This window comes from Corvus hawaiiensis, chromosome 2 (genome assembly GCF_020740725.1).
Source record: "Corvus hawaiiensis isolate bCorHaw1 chromosome 2, bCorHaw1.pri.cur, whole genome shotgun sequence".
NCBI classification, from domain to species: Eukaryota; Metazoa; Chordata; class Aves; order Passeriformes; family Corvidae; genus Corvus; species Corvus hawaiiensis.
The window spans coordinates 64,153,939-64,174,180 of record NC_063214.1 but is presented as its reverse complement, the minus strand read 5'-3'; the positions used below and the strand labels follow the sequence as shown (position 1 = coordinate 64,174,180).

At 36.6% G+C, this 20,242-nt stretch overlaps 1 long non-coding RNA gene across 8 annotated transcripts in view; it reads left to right on the top strand.

Annotated features, from left to right (window-relative positions):
- Nucleotides 1-20,242, top strand: part of LOC125321961 — a 34,416-nt gene that overhangs the window by 5,919 nt on the left and 8,255 nt on the right. For 3 of the 8 annotated variants that reach the window (XR_007201783.1, XR_007201788.1, XR_007201789.1), the window contains exons 5-6: nucleotides 860-960; nucleotides 17,040-19,310. This is a non-coding gene — a long non-coding RNA (uncharacterized LOC125321961). Of the gene's footprint in view, nucleotides 1-859; nucleotides 961-3,201; nucleotides 3,238-17,039; nucleotides 19,311-20,242 lie in introns of all 8 variants that reach the window. The other 5 variants (XR_007201786.1, XR_007201785.1, XR_007201784.1 and 2 more) reach the window with 5 other exon arrangements.

Genomic DNA, 20,242 nt, shown 5'->3' with positions numbered 1-20,242 from the left:
TTCCAGGAATGGGGAATGCTTCCAGTTCTGTGGGCCATCTATACCAGTTCCCCATATCCCTCTCAGTAAAGAATTTCCTCCTAATACCTTATCTGAACCTGCCTGCTTTCAATTTAAAGCCATTCCTCCTTGTCCTGTAGCTCTAGGCCTTTGTAATTAAAGTAACATTTTAATAACATATGTGATGATATGAAAGATCAGGAAAATCAAAGAAAATGGAAACCCTAGCAAAATTCTTGATAAATATGTTCCATGAAAGCTGTTTAAGGGCAAAATCACGTGCTGGAAAAACTCTAAGAAAAATACCCTACCTAGTAGACTAAGGTTATTCTCAGTGAGATTTGGTATGGAACAAATATTTTCCTTCTCTTCATTAAAACAAACAAACAAAATTACTGACCCAAGACCGTCTGAGAAAGCTACTGGATATTTCTCATGCTTCTTATGTAGGAATGTCCCTAATAATATAATGATATTATATTAATACCATTAATAATAATTAATACTTTGGAATTCACTGAAATCTCAATACAGTGTGTGACTGAATCTCTTTTCTAGTATTTAGTATTACAATTGCTTCAGAGCTAATGTTTACTGGCTGTACCCAAGGAAGTGTGGTAAAGTTCAATGCATCATTTTCTCTTCACAAAGCACTACTTAGAGGTTAAAGACTGTAACATCAGTCAGACAGGTCAGCAGTTTTCATGTGAAGGAAGACCAGTGTCTTCAGAGCTGATGCTGCCACGTTCCAGTATTGGTAGAAAGCAGAAGATTGAGGAAGACTCCAGAATAATTGCCATGTAAAGTACTAGGTAGTCTTGATCCACAGAAATTCACCTCTGCCTCTGTATTCTTACAGTTACTCTCCAGGTAGGATGAAGATACTGTCTTTGAAACTTTTGACTTCCAAGTGCAGCTAGAAATCAAGTTCCAGTTTCCTGAAGAGAATAAGCCTGAACTGTAAGTGCAAAGTAATCTGTGTGTATAAATTTGCTGGAGATAAAGTTCATACTGGAAACAAAACCAGTAATAACAACAACAAAGGAATTAATCCAGATTTCTGGTAATTAGTTATTTCCATAATTTTTTTTTATTTTCATTTTTCTAAACTAGCATTTTGCACCTGCTGACAAAATTTCAAAATCTCCTAAAGGTGCATGAAATTTCTTATACATTGCATTCTAAAGAGTCTACAAGCTAAATTTACCTGTTATGCAACCCTTTTGTTTCCAAAGTATTCCCTTATTTAGTTATGCAGTTAGTAGCTCTACTTTAAACATGACTGATTGCAACACTGTAAACAATTCTGTTGCTAAATCTCTCAGCGAGATGGAATCCCATTTACTCTCTCCTAGCTGCAATTTCAGAAGATTAGAAAAAAAAAACAAATCCTAAAGAAAAAACAACCAACCCAAAACAGGTAATGAAACTGTCTTTGCTCTCCATCCGAAAAGTTCAGGGACACAACTAGGAATAAATTATGATAATAAAAAATTCTGTTGAGTAAAGTGTTACATTTGTATGCCTTTTAAAAGGGAGCAACATCTTTAGACTTTTTGTAGGTGAAAACCTTTCTTTGCCAGCTTACACATCTATTTGAAACCAACCATCCAGTTTTGTTCCTGCTAACCCTTTTCATTTGTATACTCCTGTGTGAGCTCCAGCATAAACAAGACTTGTAAACAGCAGACTACAGATAAGCTTTCAAAATGTTGTGTGGCATTTTGCCCACATATCTGTCAAGTAAAAGGTTAGAATCTTCACTTTTTAAAGAAAAACATACCAATTAGCATCAAGGCAAGGCTGTCTAGAGCATGAGGTTTTCAAAGTTTGACACGTCTGTAGGTGCAACACAAGCCATTTATTTGTACGAAACTCCCTTTCATCTCCTGATGGCAAGAGAGAATCCAGGCAGGGGCCCACCTCTGAGGAATGTGCTCTCAGGAATTACAGAATGAAGTCCCTTGGCCAATGTGTCCAGCATATCTAAAACTGGGTAACGGGGTAGGAGATGATTGTTTTGCCTTGTTTGACTACCAAATTGGGTCTCAATACTGGTTTCGGTGGCATAATCACCAAATAGGATTGCCAAATACTCTTATCCCCACTGTGCAGGAAAATAAGGGAGACTTGAGGGCTTGCTTCCTGGCGTGGGCTAGTGTGACTTCAGGTCACAGCAAAAGCTGGAGAGTGATGACAGCAGCCTGTGAGGGGCCACTGGTCCCTGTCCTGATGGGGCATTGGCAGCTGGTGCTCAAGGCCATGCAGGACTTTGGCTTCATCCCCTCGACACATTGGCCATCTGAGATAAGATGAACTGACAGTTGGCTGCCAGCACAGAGCAGTAGGGGTTTGTGCCCCCCTTAGAGCCAGAGGCAAGCAAGAGAGGAAATAATGTTTCTAAAAGTCATAATTCCCTTCTCTGTTTGCTCCTGGGATGATGCTGCTATACATCCCGCTTTCTGCAGGCAAACTGTTGTCTTACAGTCTTGTCATAAGTGATTAGTCAGAAGCCAGTACTATAAAAAAGCCTGAACAGAATGTAATAACCAAGGTGCAAAATTAACATTTAAAAAATCCTATAACCTGCTGCAAAAACAAAAACAGATCGTAAAATTAAAATATGAAATACTTGAGACCACTAAAAATGCTTAGTGAATTTTTCTGTCTTTATGAAAGACATTGAACAGGCTTGATTTTTTTAAATTGTGAAGTGTCCATGTCCTAGAAATTAGGTCCTTTTAGGCATTTTAATGATGAGTACATAAAATAACTTTTTACTCTTTAAAAAAATGAGTATGTCGGATAAATGATGCAAAAAAATAAACAAACAAACAGATCTATGCAAATATAAATCTTAGATAGTATTTCTGTCATTAACATTGATGTGTTAGGTACCAAAACAGGTTTAGTTTTATATAAGAAAGTGTATTCATCATGACTGCTGCCCTGAGGAATTTAGTGTCAGTAAATTAACATAAATGAATTGCTACAATTTTCTGTATTATTATAATTTCTAAAATTGTTAGCAGACTTAACGGTTCTACATACATCTAGAGATAACATCTGAATTGCAAATAAATCACTACAAAATATATGTTGCAGACAGTTTTATTTAATGTGCAGAGGCATTAAATATTTAAAGGGCTAACTTCTGCCATTTGCCTATTTCATTCAATGTGTCCACTGTGGTGTGTAAAGGAGGGTGTACTATATGGGGAGGAGTAATATTTTAAGGTAAGATTTGTTTTACACTATGGGTATTTAATCTAGAGCTAACGAGTTGGTTATGTTACTAAAATGGCATAATTATTTTAAATACATTTCTTTAGATGTAGGGAATATATACTCAGTTTTTTATCCGTTTTTTGCTCTGTATTTCTTAATAGCTAGTTCCTGTTTAACATGTAGTAACTTGTATCAAACCTAAATGAAATGCTTTTTGGAGGATTTCTCTTTAAAGTTTTACTAAAGAAGTAAAATTTGCTTTTTAAGTTAAAAACTTACCTGAAAAGACAAGTTAAGGGTATGTAAGCATCTCTGAGGCACAAGAACATGCCTTTTGGTTATGGTGAGTGATGATCCAGGATCACTTATATCCTCGTTTGTGTAATGGTGAGGCCACGAAGCCTCACTGCCTGGGAAACTCTGTCTGCTGGGGTGCTGCAGTGCAGCCCCTCCATAATGCTTGCTGCCACCTGATGTGTGAGGGCGCAAAGCCTGCCTCAGAGCACACCAGTCAATTTCAACATCTCACCCTTATTTGAAGGTGCTTAATGACTCAGAGTATGAAAAAGACTGAGTCCTTTGTGATGACTGGTTGACAGTTTTGGGTTTTTGTCCCATTAGAACAGTCTGGAATAAATATAGTTTATCTGGAGAGCGACTGACATCTTTGGTGGACAGTCTCAATAGAGTGGAATGAAATCCCACAAGAAACAATGACCATTTTACACCTCAGCAAGTTTCTTCAGTTGCAAAGCTTTTCTCTTTACTTAGCTTGCTTTAACTGAAAGATATGCAAAATTTGTATGTAGGTAATTTAATTTATAAAGATGAAACAGGTCACACACCTCTCTTTCAAGAGAGGGTGCCAGAACAAAATTAAAGATTAATTTGTAGTGATTGGTACACTAATATTAGATGTTGTCATCGTACAGTGACAAATGTCTATCAAAAAACCCATGTGTTGGACAAGAAAAGACCACATATGAGCAAAAGAAAGATAAAATAATTACTAATATGAGGTGTCAATCTGTATGAAGTATATTAGGTCACAAAAATATCTGAATTCAGACATTATTGAGCTCTTATTCCAAGACATAATCATATAGAAAACTGCTCAAGAAATGCATTTTAAATTTCTTTGCTGTTTTCTTCTCTAAGAAAATGTGGTGTTCCTGATCATTGTCTCTGATCTTGAAAGGCTGTAGTCATGTTAGTATAGCATTTGCTTCTTCAGCAGACATAAATTGTCTCTATGGTATTATGACTGGAGTCCTGATCCTGCTCTCTTGCAGAACTTTACCAAGTAGCTGCTTGTTGCATTTTCCTACTAAAGGCTCATCAAAGCATAGCCAGATTTCAGCCTTCATCTACATGATCATCCAGTTATCATTTGGCTCATGTGATGCAAAAATCACAGAAGTCCCCATGCAATTGAATTTCTAAAGAAAAACAATTAATTAATTAACTTTTAATCACAGCTTCTTTCAGGGGTTTTTCGTTTGGTTGGGTTTTTTTTTAACCAATGAGGAGAATGCTAAAGTTTTGCTTGTGACTTTTCTAAAGCATTTAATGTAGCAAGCTCTTTGGTTTACAGACTTTATGGGAAAGCATTCACAAACAGGGGCCATTGTTTATTGTCTTGTAGTAAACAGCAACTCTCTCAAACAACTGGCTACAGTGGCCTGGGAATTGGACCCGAACCTCTGAAAAGCCACTTATCATAGAATAAGTGCATGAAAGAAAAATGTTAAAAATTGACAGGAGGATTTTGAAAGACCTCAAAGATCAAATTATTGTCTATGCTGTCTATCTCAAAGAGTTTAAAATAAGATATAATACAAAATTACACCTGGCAGACCTAAACAATACATCACTAAGTGCCCACATACACAAGGTGTGTGGCCTCTACTAAAAAACTAAAGTAAATTTGAATATTAATACATAATCTCTTTATTCTGTTTGGAGACATTATTCTTTTTCAGTATGTTCATTTAGAGTTGAAGCTGTGGATGCTCTCTGGTAGATTCTAATACATGTCCTCCTTCCAGTCAGTGTACCAAAAAAGAAAAATGACAATTAGTGCTCACACCTTATCGCATAAAGGGAACAAAAATGGTTAATACACAGAGTTGGGCAAACACCAATATGTTGGAGGATTTACTGTTGTGCATAAATGGCATGAATTTAAAATTACTAAATCACTTCATAGTTGGCTATAGTATAACCAAGGCCTAGCACTTACCCTTCTGAACAGAACAAATTCTCATTTGGTTTAACAGGTCTTTTCCAGTATTAAGCATATTTGTGCAATTAATTAGGAAGAAAGAGATGATAAAAACATGACCTTTTTTCCTTCTGTGAAGTAAATATCAGGTGTCAATATTAACAGTAATGCAGCTAACATTTCTAATGTATCAGGAAACTATTTGGAATATTGACCTATGGAATAAACAAGTATTGAGGTTTTGTCATCCCTTCTAAATGTCACAGCACTGAAAATCACACAGGGAGGAAACTGGAATGTTAAATGGAAAGATGCTGTGTTCCACAGCAACAAGGAAACTGAGACCCATGGGCTAAACACCAGTGCTCGACTATTGTCATACCTTAAACAAAGACTCCCTTCCTGCCTTCCTGCCTTCCTGCCTTCCTGCCTTCATGTAATTTGCATTGAATAAATGTGTTCTATTCATTAGGAAGGAAAGATTAGAAGACAGCCAGTTTCAAACATGGAGAATTATCTTCATCCTTCTGAAATCAGATAGAATTTTGCCATTCACTACCAAGGCAGCAAAAGTACACACTGTGGTACTGAAAATAGGGTGGATTTTTTTTTAATCTTAGTATAGGTGAGCACAACAATGATTTTAATTTGGGGTTAATAATTTGGAAGATTTCTACCACGCCAGCCAGGGGAATACTATCCTATTAAAAGGTAATGTAAATTATTAAGTATGTAAATATACTTGGCTACCACACTGAAATTTTGCTTTAATTTGGTTCAGAGATATACTGGAAAAAGAACACATAGTCTGTTTGAGTAAAATTTGAATTTTTATTTTTTTTTTCAAATACGGTACATACAATTAAAATATTTAGCTTTAGTCATTGTCAACACTAACTCACTAGCACCACAAAGTGGGAGTAGAGTCTCTGGTACATTTTTACTAAAACCAGGGCAATTACACCTGACATTAACAGGTATGGTTGAATTTAATGATGTTTTAATTATAGGTGTCAATATTTCTAGTATTGTTGGTGTATTTCAAAGAGAGAATAATAAGCAGACTTCTACCAACACTGTTAGAGCAGATGGATGAACGGTTGGCATGTGTCTCCAGATGTGTGGAGCATGTGTCAAATGTGAAAGCATGTCTGAGTTTAAGCAGCTAGTGACCAGTATTGTATGTTGAGCTCTCAACCAGATTAATTCCTGTATCACTTTAAAATGACACATTTTATCTCTTTTGCTGTTCAAATTTGATAAATTGGAGAGGGGGATTGTTTTCCCACAGTAGCATCAGATACAGAAATTTTAGTGGATTTTTTTGTTTCTCATTTATCTACATATAACAGTTTGAGAAGCATACTTCTAATTAATCAAGTTAATTACATTTCAAGATGCAAATCTTGTGTGGCCAGAATTTTTGTGTTATATTATTCCTTTTGTTAGTTCATTTCATACCTGAACTACAAGAAATGTATCACATACACTGCATTTGCTTCAGAAAGAGTTACTGATTTGCTGCTGCAAGTTTTTCTTTCCATTTCCCACTGCTTCTATCAATAAAGCTGATAGCAGTTGCCCTTAGATACTTCTGGTATTATAATACCATCAGCAATAAAGATTTACAAACATTAATTTAACTGACAATAGATTATAGAATCTTGTTGCTTAATAGCTGAATTATGGGAAAGATTTGTATGATAAACAAGCTGAAATGCCCCTTGCCTGAGGAAACTCCTAGGAATAAAAGGGTCTGTTGTGTCTGTGGCTTTTTTCTTCTTCTTCTTTTTTTTGTTTGTTTGTTTGTTTGGGGTTTTTTGTTTGCTTTTTTGTTTTTGTTTTTTTTAAGGAGAAGAGAAATAAAACTGCTGCCATAAACTTTTGCCCAACAGTTTTAATTGTTGTATATAGGCTTTGCCTATGATTTCTTTACATTATCCGCTTTATTCTTTTTTTTTTCTGTTTTACAGATTTAGGTGTACCTGTCTTTTTTCAGTAGGAGCTGTTTTGTTGAAAAGCAGCATATATTAATCAAAATTAATCGTGGCTCAAGGCTCTTGTGAGAAAGTCACAGAACTCATATCATGCTGTCAGAGGTCATGTCTTAATGAGAATCAAAAGTATACTTTACTCCACCATAAAGTCCAGGCTGTGGTTTAAATATGTATCAGCTGGTTGTGGTCAGCCATCAAAGGAAAGGCAATCTGGTGAAAGAATCAAGTTTGTCAAGTATATATTACTCACGCATAGTAACCACTATTCCTTTCCCTTGCTGCGCGATAGATCTGGAGAAGAAGAGAATTGGAGAAATTTCTGTTGTTTACTTAGTATGAATATATTTAAATGCTACTTTGTATTTTTATTTACAGTGTGATGCAAGATGATGAAGTAAATTTCATAATTATTTTGTCAACTCATTGTTATACCTGCAACTTTGCAAACACCTCATATTTTCAAAAACAAGCCTTTTGCTCCAAAGCACTCATAAGCAAATTTACAGAGAATGCAGGAAGAAACATGAAAGAGGAGTGTTAAGTTTGTTGGCAGGTTAGAGGAGAGAGGATATTTTAGGCACTGTAAACAGTTTTGGGAATAGAAAAAGGAAGTCATGCATGAGATATGGATACACACAGTAAGCAGGACTGTATCAGAGCCAGGAATGACTAAGGACTCAGACCACTGGTGGACTAAGGCAGACTCTTGCAAAGCCTCAAAATTGCAGAGGAGAAATTTGACCTTGTAGAGTAATGAGACAGAAAACCACCTGAGGGACTGAGAGAGGACTTGACATGATCAGAGTCGTGAACAAGAAAGATAACCTTGGCTGAAGTGTTTGGAGTGGACTGGAGGAGGGAGATTAGAGGGAAGAAGGTTACAGTGTCTAAGAGGTCACAGCAGGTGAGAGATAATGAAGGTATGAAGCAAGCAGGAACAGAAGATGAATAACTGAAGATACTGTAGATTGAGAAAAGAGATGATTTGGCCAAGGAGCCCAAATTCAGATACTTGAAAGTTGATTATGTAAAAAAAAATGTAGTCAAGACTCCTGCTGTGTTTATTTACTATTCTATTGACATGCTGCAGCCAGCTTACTAGAAAAAGTCACAAAGCTTTCTAGATAATCTATATTGTTATCTGTCTCTATACATTCATGTGTATTGATGGCTATTTTTATATTTTGACTGTAGAGAAGAAATATGGAAATCAGGTTGTCACCTGTTTATTTTGCTGACTCTGCCACTGATTAGGCCTGTGATCCTGGACAGATTATTTCTGTTTTCGGTGCTACAATTTCTCTGTCTGTACAGCAGTGAAAGCAGTTCTTTCCTTTCTTTGTAAATTTATAGATGAAAAAGGACAGATACTTTTAAGAAGACTTAGAATTCTCTGTAGAACTCAAGTCAGTTAGAGGGTGCCATCAAGCCACTCCACATGGACACTTTCACAGCCACCACTTGGGTAGCAATGGTCCCTTTGTAGTGGCAGCCTCCCAGTGCCTGATACTGGGGTGGGTCCAGATGTGTTTGTGGTTGCAAGAAAGTTGAAAATTATTGTGCCCAAGTAGATAGTTTTGACTGGAGGTGTCACAGCTCACTGGTGTCTGAAGCCATCAGAACCAAAATGTATTTGCAGACACACTTCATCTACCAGTTGGCTCTGTGGATTACGTGTGGCTTTGAAACATGTGCTGTCAAAAGACAGTGATTGTATTCTTCCCTGAGAATGCTTCATTCAACATGCCAAAGGACTTTTTAATATATTGGTAAAATAAGACATAAAGCAGACAAAATTCTTGTTGGGAATTTCAGCTGGGAGTACCAATATATTTGGAGTGTCACAATTCTAGTTCAGTAAAACTGCAGACAACAAATGATCATGCCATAGAAGACCGAAAGAAAAAAATATAGCTAGCAGATTAACCATAAGCCTCAAAAGAAAGAGCACCTCAGCAGTAAACACAGACATAATAGTGACTATAATTTTTGCTAAATCACAGTTAGACTCTGCACTGATGAGTAAAAGCAAAAAAGGGTAGAACCTGGTAAAGAATATTCTTTCCTCTGAGTCACTTCTGCCTTAGCAGTGTTCTTTGTACCGCTGGTGCTGAAGCTAAGATCTCAAGAGGACGAGAAAAAGGGGCAAGATCCTTCACTGTAGTGCTGAATGTGGCTATAGCTGCCAGCTTTTCACCAGCTGAAATTCTGAATGCCAGAATTCCTGTGGAGGTAATTTCTGTGGCTTATTCCTCCTGCTTTTCTCCCTGTAAGCTATGAGTATAGAAACCTGTTTGCAGCATCTGCTGTTCAGATAAATTAATATTTAGAAAAAAAAATAAGAGATTAATAGCATTTAAAACATTTACTGCACATTAAAAGAATCATATCTTTTGTAAATAATATCTTTTGTATTTACTATAGGAAATCATGTTGTTAGAGAGCAGAAGATTCTTAGAGGAATAAAGATCACTCAGGAAGAGATCTTCCTAATGTGGAAAGGAATATAATACAGAAAAAAAAGTCTGTTGGACATACAAGATAAACTTTTTGACTTTCTAAATTAAATTGTTGCCATTTGCTGCTGAGACAATTAGCAGGTGTCAGTTAGAAGACACAATAGATTATGTACCCAATTACTTTCTCTTTTTAGACAACAGTTTGCAGTCACAAGAACGTGTGAGGAGTTTTAATCAAAGATTAGAACTTTTTAATTAAATACGACCGTATGTGACTAGTCATTTGACATTAATTACTGTTTTAGTTGGATTCCTTTTGATTTGTAAAAGGCCTTGAGCACTGCAAAAATTATGTCACATCATAGAAACTGCTGATTATTAAAACAAAAAGTTTTCTTCATCAGCCCATCACTCTCCTGAAAAAGAAATGTAATTTCAAAAGTAAAATGGTTGGCTTAGAGGAGACCAATGAGTTCTGAAAGCAAAATAGCAGATGGTACTTCAGCTGACTTCCCTTAGAAGGGACAGTCTAAAGGCACTTAATTGTAATGATAGATAAGGTCTTCTGTCAATGCTCAGCAAAACTTTCAAGGGGCTAAACAGCTGGCATGAGGTTCATTTGGAGTTTTAACTAGCTGACTACCCTTTGGGGTGTCTTAAAGCTAACTAGCACCACTGATATTAATAGAGGACATCAATCAAAATGAAATGCTCTTGCAGAAACTGATCTGAGACTTCAAGTAATATTTTAATTTGTTGGCCTACAGAGAGAAGGATAAATGTTAACAGTGTCCTTGTGAGATAACTTTAAATTCAAGTCCAATGGTGGCATCAGTATTTGCGAGTCCTTTTGTGATATTGGCTTTTTCATACACTCCACTTATTCAGACTAGAGTGGGAACAATGACAATGAAAATCCTTATCTGGACAGCCTGCAGAAGGAGAAGGAAAAAAAGGAGAGAGAAAGATATGAAAGGAGCAGGAACAATTCTTAGCTTATGTAAAGATTAGAGGTGAACTTCACACAAACACACACACACTCAGAGTCACCGTGCCTTTCGTGGTGAACTTTTAGAGAGGTTTGTCTGTCTGGAGGTGAATTAAGAAAGCCCCTAACCCACAGTGGCACAGTGCAGTTTCTGAAAGTGGCTCTTGAGTGCGTGTCTGTAGCTCTTTTCTTGGCCTACTGAAATGGTGCTCAGTGCCGAGCTACTGGGTCTGTCTGCCATGGAGCTTGTTCCTGGGGATGACAGCTTGCCTGAAACTCAGAGTGGGCAATTAATATCTCATGGAGAAAGTTTGGAAATGTTCAAACCTAGTGATAGTCTGATTGCCAGAAATGCCAAATACAAATCTGGACTTGTGTGTCTCTGTATTACCACAGTCTATTCACACTCATAAGTTTTAAATTGGCAAGGCAGTTAAAAGCCTGTTTCGGACCCCAAATTAACAAAGCACATTGCACTGAGACTCTTTTGTGGGCAGAAGTATTGACACGATAGAAAGAAATAATATTACTTGGAATTAGCTAATCTCCACAAATTGATACCTGATTTACATGCAAGTCAGCTCCTTCTGACCATCAGCACAGGAGGTTAATCTGCAGTTTGAGTAATAGTTAAATGGAGTTAATTTACTCAATGGAAAACTGAAATCTGGTTTATAACTTGGTCTGAAACTCAACTGATCAGAGTTCATTTCTGTGGCAGTCTTCCTATATGACTGTGAAAGAAATGTCTTTTGATTTCTTTGTAACTCAATTTTCTAACTATAGAAAGATGGCAGTACCTTTCTGCTTCACTTAGTAGATGGTAGGACTCTGAAAAGAAAAGTCATCTGTTACTGCCATTGGTGCAGTGCCTGGGACAAACAGATGCTCCTAAATACTGTCATTATTTCTAGCATAAATTGTATTTATGCCTATTTTTCTAGTTCAGCCTCCAGCCTGCTACAGTCTGAAAATCACTATGGAAACTGTGGTAGTAAATGTGGTATTTAGCAACCAGTCTTCATACCATGTCTAGGTTAAATCTTTTCCTAAAATGATCTGAATCATTGTGTATTTCCTATAGAAGTGCAACCTCTCCTAAAATGGACAGAAGGGTTCACTCTATTCAGATGAAAAGATTCCATTTAAAGTGAAAAAACTATCAGCTGTGTATGAAGACAAGCACTGTAGGAAACTTAGTTCTAGAGTGAATGAAAAAATGTGCACTTTATTATTGAAGAGATACTGTTTTTCAAGGGGAAAAAAAAAAAACACTGAGGAGAAACACAGAATTATCATAGCATTTTGTATTCACTGCATCAGTTATTTCCCAAAGAAAGCCTATCAGTTAAAATGATGAATTTTAACCTTTACCGATTCTTCTAGAGAACATTCAATTTATATTCTTCAGGCACGTTGCTACTTGTTCACCATACTGATGCAAAATTATTGTTTTTGTAATATTTATACAGATCTAGTTTCAAGTTTTCAAGGACATATTTCACATATTTTTCCAAATCTAAACCCTGTAGTATAAGTTAAGAAACAAATAGAACAAAAGTTAACATATGGTACACTTATATGCCTTAATACATTAATATTTAAATAAAGTATTGTATTGAATACAAGTATGGTGGTCAATAGAAAATACAAAGGTCATATTATCATAGAATACAGAAAGCTTTAAGAAATGAATACCAATGAATAAACATTTCTGCATAAAATCTTTTTTCTCATTGCTCCTATGAGATCCAGTAATGCCTATATGAAATCAATGGTTTCAAACTCCTTTTATGAAACCAATCCTGTAACTGCTGTTGGCAGAACTAAACTTGCAATAACAAACAAGCTAGCAAACAATGAAACAAAAAAAAAAAATAACCCGGGTTGAATATAGGTTCAAATATTGAGCTTTGTTTAATTTGTGTCTTAAACAATTTTTGTAGCCATGGAGTCAATTTCTCTTTAGGGCTCTGGGCACCCTTTTAAGAGAGAAGTAGTGTTAGAAATGAGTATTGCAGCTCTTGATTACTGCTGCAGTGTTGCAGCATTAGATGCTATCCTTGATCTGCAGTCTAAGGATGTATTGGATGATAGGCCTGGGATGCAAAACTGCCAGCACACTGAACAAGGAGATGGTGTGTAAGAAGAAGAAATGGGATGACCTAGATGTTTACTTGCCTTCTGTTAAGATCATTTTTGTAGAGTAAGGTTTGCAGTTGTAAATTCTTCAGAGAATTTTCTTTTACTTTTTCTCCTTATTTTCTATTAATTCGCTTTTCAAAATTATGTTTCTGTTCCTTCAAAATGAGTGGGCCTTGTGGATCTCTGTAGGGGATTTTGGATCTTTTCTGGAGAGCATTCTGAGCAAGCACAGAGATAGGAAGTGCAGGGGTTTGTCAAGGGTGAGAGAGAAGTAGGAAGCAGTGAGAGGTATAGCAGTGAATTGGTATCCTGCAGGTCAGGAATACTGAAAGCATTGTTAGAGGCTTCAGGGATGACAGAAGCAGTGTCCCTACCTAACTACAGGGGACCATGCCATTTGCTCCAGCTGGGAAGCCTCCATAATGACTGAAATAAAGTGTAGAAGCAAGGACCTACCTTTAAGATCAGGGAGGAACTAAAATGGAGGAAAATGGTTTAGTTTATAAGTTAATTATTAATTGAACTTTTTTTTATCTCCCAGTGACTTTGAGTCTTTCTGTCCAAAAGTTTAGCTATCCTAGTTCAAAGAACTGATGAAGCCTGTATTTTCAGTTTTTTTCAGAGACATCACTCTAGCGAAAAAATCTAGACTAGTCTTCTTCAAAGATTTGGCTGATTTGGGGTCCTACCAAAGTTCTCGTAGATATTCCAGGATATCTGGAATACTCCAAATGTGTTTCAGGCTTTGCTATGAAGCACACTGGGTAGTCTCTGTTTTATGAAATTTTAATCTAATTATCAAGACACCTACCAGTTTAATGCTGTGAGAAGTTTGATGTTAATATGCAAGGCCTCCGGCAAGAGCTTAGTTGTACGGGGATATTACCAGTGGAAATGTTAGTCACCTCCTAAGTGATATCAGAGATTTGCAAATGTCACTGGTACAAAACCTTCCCACATAGATACCTAAAGCAGTAGCTGTAGCCTAATAATAAACTCCAAAGGAAAGCTTGTGTGCCAATATATGTTATTTGCCATATCCTGGGAACTGAATTTTGGTGAATTAGACACCTAAGAACAGAATATGTGGCTATTGGAGTATTAAACAGAGAGATTTCAAGATCAGTCAACTTGAAATTATAAAACTAGGTGTCTGAACACCCTTTCCCTTCAAATTTGAGAAGGTAACTCTGAGATACACTTAACTGCCTGCATGAGGCTGGACCTCACATAGGAGTCTGCCTTTCATATGAGTAACTCAGTGTTTAGAGCAATTGCTACAACAGCTGGAGATTTGGAATAAAACCTAATTCTTCTATTACAGAAGGCTCTGCACTGAGTAGAGAAGAGCCAGATTTGCATTCCGGTCCATACTCTTGCTGCCACTATAACTTTTTTATCTAATGGCACTTTAATGTAAATTGGGTAGAGAAGTCAGTGCCCAGTTCTCCCTGCTATTGAGTACTTCAAGCACTGTGCTGTATTCTCCCACAGCTGTTGTACGTGAATGTAGTATTCTTGCTTGGCACCCACCTTTTGAATTCACTCCAAGCTCTTCTGAAGAAAAAGTCTGATTTAAGTATGTGCTCAGTTCTTTCCTAAAGTTAGTTTATATTAACTTTGAGAACCTTCCTTAGAATGAACAGTAGTTGATTTGACTATCAATCATTTAAATAAATTTTTGAAAAAAGCTAATGTGTATTTTCTCTACATTTCATTATTGTGCAGTGGGGAAAAAAAAACCTTTCTGTGACAATGACAAAAGTGCACAGATTCATTTTAAGCTTGGCTAACTGACACAGGAAATATTCTATATCTGTAAGTAGATAGCCAGCAATTTATTGATCCACATTAGGAATGAACAAGAAAATGAAATAAAAATTCCCCTGCAGAATTAACAAAAGTCCTCAGTTTGACAGAGGGGATGAAACTGTAAGACAATAACATTGAACATAGGGATTTTCTACTGCATTTACCTCAGGCAATAGCGCAGCGATATTTAAACAAGTTAGTAATTATATGAAAGATGTCAAAGAAAAAGCATTCAAAATTCAAATTTATATAAGACTCTGTGAGATATGTTAGGGCTTCTAACTTGTATAAGTAGGTAGCACAAATCCAAAGACAATTCTATTTCAAGATGTCATAAGAGTTGTGGGTGTTACTGGTATATGTTTGGTAAAAAATGAAGAGTTCTTAGACACAGATTTACTTTGATGTCTCTCATTACATGTCAAAGTCACTACATAGTAAGTCACTTTATCTCTAGGGAGATGTTTCACCCTATATTTTTGCCAGTTTTTGTAATTATTAAAGGGATGGATGAATACATTTTAATCCCTCATATGGGGTACATAGAAGACAAGTAAAGAATTGTGCTATAGTAGCACACCTCCTGCACTTCAGGGGGTGCACGTAAGACAAGTCTGCAGCTTTTCTAAAGTACCCCATCTAAAATGTTTGCACCGCAGATTGCTTGAATTAATGGTTTCACTCCACAGATTGACCCCTACTGTGCTATACTGCTTCCTAATGTAGACATACCTTCTAATCCCTAAGTCTTCCATCAAACTATTATAAAGTCATTAAATTTACAAATATTGTTCATGGGCTGCTACTGGGTTTGTAACTTTTATTTAAAAATAAGAAATTTAAAAAAGGTTATATTTTCTTCCTTTCTTAAGCTGCTAAATTTGTGTCAGGTACAACTAATTAAGCAGGATATCTCAGTGACATCCATGCAGTGGTGTATCAGAGCTCCACCTGCTTGCACATCGAAGAGGGTTTTTTCCTCAAGACAGTCTCTTCTGCAGTTTGGATCATTGTCTGAAAATACTTCTGTGAATCAAAACAACAGGGGTTCATTCTTTAGAGAAAAGGGTTTATGTTAGAAGGAAAAGTATTAAGATCCAGGAGCATCATTGATGGGAAATGTATTGGTATTCCATTGAGGACCTTGATATAAACATCATAAACAGCATTGTGAGGGATCACCATTTCAATGGAAGATCATGATCTGAGAAAAATAGAATAACATGGATGACTACAGTGTTGAAAGAGAATGAAAAATAGTTGTATCAAGTGCAGTGTCATTATCTTAGAGGGCAATAAAGTGGGAGCTAAATCAGGTGCAAGTGAAAAAAAAGAAGGAAGAACTAGCTGTAATAGTCTATCAGGGAACAACACTCCCTAATCAAGCAATTACAAGGTTTCAGGTAAAATTACTTCAGCAGAAACAGTAGAAACAGATAAATAATAATGTCTCCATACAAGGACTCCAAAGTCTGAAATTTTAGTTTGTATTTAAATCTTACAAACTGCTGAAAATATTCTTATATTCTAAGACAACTTTCAGGATTATTTTTTCTGAGAAGCGGATAATTCAGAGTCTTGAGATTCTTCTTTTCTTGAAGAAGTAGAATTTCCCATGGAAATACCAGTTGAATTCTTCTATTAGGGTAAAAGAACTAGGAATATAAATATTTGATCAGTAGATTGTTGAAGACAAATAAGGACCACAGATCGTGTGCTGGAGGCAAAGGGATAAGAAGAGAACCGCTGATAGAAATTATAACTATCCTCCTTTGCTTTCCATCTGCTGGCCCAAATAATTTAAAACTGTAATAAAAGTAAATGCATATGTGCTGATTACATGTAGGAGAAAATCACCAAAAATGAACATAAATAGTGGTTAGGTCTCCTGTCATTGTTTGTGTATCCTTCTCCCTTAGCCCTTAGACCAGAAAACCCTTGTATGCCAATGAGTAAACAAAAGACACAGTCAAAAATACCTGGTGTAAAAATTAATTATCAAATTAGAGCTCTCATTATTCATTTGTAAACAAAACACTTGGAGTCAAAAAGAGCTAGTGTTTGAATTTCAGTAATGAAGACACATCTAGTACGAGTGACATCTTCCACCTACACAGCCTTGTCAGCCTTGGTGCATCTAGAATATGCATAATTCAGAGCTCTGCAATAACGTTTCTCTCCAATAGGTCTCTAGTTGCTCTAACATCAAGCCGGTATCAAGAGGTTAGGAGCTACTGTCATGCATGAGGTGAGTCATTTGCTGCTGAGATCTTGAAAGAAAGATTAGTCATTAACACATGTATTTTTGGCAGTCCTGTATCACAACCCAGAACTCTAGGAGATAGAATCTCAGCTTACTCAGCAGAAACTTCACTGCTCCCTGCATACTCACTGTGGCTTTCCTCACAAGACAGAATCAATTGTGTTTGTTTAACAGACCAAAGCCTTCAGGCCAGCCCAAATTGTCAGTGTCTCAGAGAAATTCTTTGGAGTCATCTTGCCATGAACATTTTATCTTTTTTAGAGGTAGGGGACTTCTCCTCTTGTGAACAAGTCTTGTTGTTCCCTGATTTGGAACAAGGTTCAAAAAGGGCATATGTTTCAAAGAGCTGCAGACTGTAGGCAAGTGGATAAGCAATAAAACCCTGCTTATTCCCATCCCAACAGCTGTTAACACTCGTTGAAGTCAGGCAGACACCCTACCCTAAGTGATTTTTTTAGACTGCGTATTATGTTTCATGCAAAGATAGAGCATTGCTACAAAACTTAGAAACAGTTTTCACTGCTAACTTGTGAGTAGATGATCACAGAATCATAGAATGATTTGGATTGGAAGGGACCTTAAAGTTAATCTGGTTCCAACTCAGGGGAGTTGGAACCCCACCGTCCCCTAGACCAGTTGCTCAAAGCCCCATCCAACCTCCTGTGTTGCTCCTAATCAGTTTGTAAAACCAGTTGCCCTTTTATGTCTCTGTTTACATTTCTTTCTTATCCATGTTTTTTCTTTATCACAATTTTTTGTGGTGCTTATTTTCTCCTTCTTCCCAGAATTAAAATTTCACTAAGCAGTCCAGAGAAGGCCAGGGTAAGTGCCCACCAGAAATACTGTAAAGAAATATTTTCAACCCAAGCAAGTAAATATTTTCCAGCCTCGAGGTTATATGAATGTATAGCTACTAAAAATACTTTGTCAAACATGGCATGGAGTAGAAAAAATTGAATAAAAGAAACATTTTATTTGGACTCAAGTGTTGCGATATTTAAGACATTCCTCATTTTAGTTTGTTTTGTTCTAAAATTGTCTAATACATTATTTCACAAGCATTAACATAAAACTTTTATTGGAAGCTACTAATTACTCTTTTTGGATAACCACATGGGGCCTTAATTAAAAATTGCAATCCATTTCAAAATGTACTTGCATATAATGAAAACACAATTCAAATATGTTGTAAGATAACTGGGTTTTATTACTTAAGCTTAAAGAAATATATATATTTTCTAAAAAAAAGCTCAGAAAGCAGGATATTTCTTGATCTTGCAGTTTTTTTCTGCTACCCAGCAGTGAAAACAATAATTATTATCAGTTCTTCATGTTCTTAGGGTTGGCATTGGTATTTGTTTGCATGAAGAATGCAGCCACACAAAAGCACAGTAGCACTTTAGAGGAAGAGAGGCTGCCAAAGTCTCTGGTGAGGCTTGCCAAAAAACCACTCACAGTAGGGTGTCTCTACTAGCTTTGTCTGTGTCTATGGGTCCTGCTCTTAAGGATAATCACCTGCTACTGAATAGAACTATTCATTGAGGCTGAAGGAGTGTCTGAAACAGTCTCAAACCTTTCAAAATTGCAAAGTTGCCAACACTCTCTTTTTCTCAGGAGTCTCCTGATTCCTGATTAACTTGGTCTTGGTTCCACCCAGCCTTGGAACTGGAGTCAGCTTATAGCCAGACAGGTGAAATTTGGGATAGGTTGCCATATTCATCTTAACATCTATCTGTGGAGGTATGTCCTCAGTCTTTCAATGAATCTTAAAAAAAAAAGTCTTCACAGAATATTCAATTCTGCTCAAGCTGTCATCCTTTTTTTTTCATTTTACATGAGACAAGGTTAATTGAGCCCAGAATGAAAAAGGTGTGGGGAAGTCAGATATATGTCACTCAGCTGAGAGTAAGTAGCTGGTTCCCATGAATAAATTCTTGTTCTGGTGTGAAAGAATTCAGATGAAAAGAGAGAGATGCTGATTTTGAGAGCCTACACAGCTTGGGGGAATAGACAGCAATGGGAATTATTTTGAAAAGTGATAAATTGCATTTCCTGTCTTTTGAACCATAGGCTGGCAGTTAAACCATTGGTAGTAAGGAGTTTTCCAAATCTTGAAGCAATTGATGTGTCCTCCATACAACAATGGCCTAAATCACCAAGCTCTGTGACCACCTGAGACACAATCAACAATTTGGTGAGGACAGTTCTAAAAAATGTTTGCTTTGTCTCTTGAAATTAAGCCATTGTAACCAGAAAAGACCATAGAAAGTGTTCTCTACCTGTCCTTTGAGTAGGACAGAAATTACATTATTTCTCTATGTCAGAATAGAAATGTATTGCCTATGCCGTTTGCTTATGAGGACAATAGTTCTAGGAATAAAGACCTGATAAAACATCATATTTACCTCTTCCTGCTAAATGCCATAACAATTAGGAGGGAATCAGTCATAAACTTTCTATCTGTTGTAATACTATGCCTCTTGCTTCATGGAGGTGTCACGTCCACAGACAGGTGGAACATGCCCTTTCCTGTGGCTGCTGTAAAATTTATGGCTAATGGTGGCTCAGGGCTGGTAGCAGGCCTCCAGCTTCTGTGAAGAACAGTTCTGAGCATTAGGCAGATGTAAAAAAAAAAAAAAGACATAGCAATATTTTCAGACTTTTCTGGAGAAGTAGATAGCTCACTGACTTACTATCCCCTGATTAAGTCTGGAATTTGACTGGGCAATGGGCATATATCTTCAGTAGCCAGGGCTGAACAAGTATGGCCACTTTTAGCAGTAGTAAACTTTAAGCCTCACAGGAAGGCATTTTATAGATTCAGGTATTGTAAGGATTAACAAGTGCTGGAAAGAGATGACCTAGATAATGATCTGGCCTGTAGTCAAGTTTGGGCTTCTAAATCCTAATTTAGACTAATCTTAAGAGATCCCTAAATTCTCTTAGTTTCATTTTAGGCCTAAATCTTATATTGAATCTGGCTCATAAGTTCTTTCTTGGATCTGGTTTGTGATGTTAGGCACTTAAAAAGACTTTTTTCATTTGAATTGGAACTTCTATTTTTAATAAAATGTTTCTGCATGGAAAACGTGTGATGATTTATATATTTTTGTAGTAATCCCCTAA